The 1,997-nt window shown below is 42.7% G+C and overlaps 1 pseudogene; it reads left to right on the top strand.

Annotated features, from left to right (window-relative positions):
- The first annotated feature begins 566 nt into the window (after positions 1-566).
- On the top strand, positions 567-1,038 carry LOC147705806 (small ribosomal subunit protein uS8 pseudogene; annotated as a pseudogene).
- Positions 1,039-1,997: the final 959 nt, after the last annotated feature.

Genomic DNA, 1,997 nt, shown 5'->3' with positions numbered 1-1,997 from the left:
TATGAGGGAGGCTAGGGAAAGGGCAATTCCTGGCATCATAGAGAAAATAAAGAGTGCACTTTTTGCCCCGTGTTGCCTATGGCTATGTTTACTTTCTGTGCCTGAATTTGGCTTAGCGACCTCGGAGTTCAGGGGTAGGGATGGCAATGCCAGCAAAGGTATGTGCTACCATTTGAGAACCCTCATTGACATGCATTGATACTTTTTTCATAGTTACCTATGTTGAGAGACTACAGAATGGCTCTTCTCAGTAAGGTTGCCTCATTGCAGATCTTGCCATGCTTATGTTGAACACACTACAACATAGGTCCAGGGTTGGACTGCCCTGTAGGGCATCAGGCCTTGCCTGACAGGCTGGTCTGTTTTAATGGTCAGCTAGACTAGTTTTTACTGCTGATTTCCCTGATTTTAAATCAGGTCCTCAGTATTTGCAAGTACAAAACTGCCCCAATTTGCAAACAATGGCCCTTTTTAGCTTTCTAATTCATAATGGAGACCACTTTTATCTTGGTACTGCTATGGTTATGTATTATGTTAGGAATTGTAACAATGTAAATATGCTTTCCGCCATATTACAGGACCGGTGAGTAGCTGGTCTTGTTCTGGCCCTATAACCATAGGCACCATGGTGCGCATGCATGTACTTGCCGATGCTCTGAAAAGCCTTAACAATGCAGAAGAACGTGGAAAACGCCAGGTTATGATCAGGCCATGCTCCAAAGTGATCGTGCGTTTCTTAACTGTGATGATGAAACATGGTTACATTGGTGAATTTGAAATCATTGATGATCACCGAGCTGGGAAAATTGTTGTGAATCTCAACAGGCAGACTAAACAAGTGTGGTGTAATCAGTCCACGGTTTGATGTGCAATTGAAAGATCTGGAGAAGTGGCAGAACAATCTGTTGCCATCTCGTCAGTTTGGATACATTGCTCTCACAACATCAGCTGGCATCATGGACCATGAAGAAGGTAGGCGAAAACATACAGGAGGCAAAATCCTGGGATTCTATTTCTAGAATGTAAAAAGGCAGACTAATACATTTTTAAACAGAAAAAAAAAGGAATTGTAACAATGTCATTGCGTGATGGATTGAGTTCCATTTAATTTATATTCTGTGCGGGAATGTTGATCTGGCAGTTACAGGCTGAATTGTGACCGATAGAGGTTGATGCCATGTACCTATGGAATAAACATTAAAAGATACAAGCTTATGTCTGAGTCAAATTCCACTTAACATTGGCGACAGCTGGGAACATGAATGGGGACATCAACCCTGACAAGAAGAAGAAAAAAGAACCTGCATATCGATTTTCAAAGAGCAGCTGTGAATTTCTCCATCGGGTTGCTCTGAGGAGTTTTGGTGAGGCGCGACAGACCAGTGGAAACTGTGCACTCGGAAACTGTCATTTTCTGTGATGGAGCTGTGAGGAACTTTCAGCGTGGAACAGATGACCAGTGATCCAGGTCGATGTATGCTGTAAGAGATCCTACATCTTTGTGATGACGTTGTGAGATCTTCAACCACCATCATAAGCATTCTGGAGCATTTTGCAGAGCTAGAGAGATTGATGCTTACGTTGTAACGTGATGACACACCTGTACACTAGACTGCTAACTTCAGAAGCCATAGATAATGTACCTTTTGGCATTAAAATGTCAACATGATGACGTGCTGATAGTGGCGTAAATATTAGAGTTTTTTTTCTCCAAATACAGTGCGTGAAATTTCGATGAACTTTATTGTGCCATCAGATGACTGACAGGGATCGCCAAGCTGTAAAGGAATCGGAAGTGCACACGGTGATGCACACACCATGAATCCCCTCGTGGGAATTATAGTACATCAAGTATTGTCGGCTGATACACACACTGGTGCTACATCGCGTCATTGGAAGTGACTCACGTGTTGTTGGCAGCGCACTCATCAGGATTCTTACTATTCACTTTTGAGATGCTGTAGGTGATGTCCTTTTTTTTCTTTACTCCTTCTGTG

Source organism: Lissotriton vulgaris, chromosome 7 (assembly GCF_964263255.1).
Source record: "Lissotriton vulgaris chromosome 7, aLisVul1.2, whole genome shotgun sequence".
NCBI classification, from domain to species: domain Eukaryota; kingdom Metazoa; phylum Chordata; class Amphibia; order Caudata; family Salamandridae; genus Lissotriton; species Lissotriton vulgaris.
This window is presented reverse-complemented; position numbering and strand designations above follow the sequence as displayed.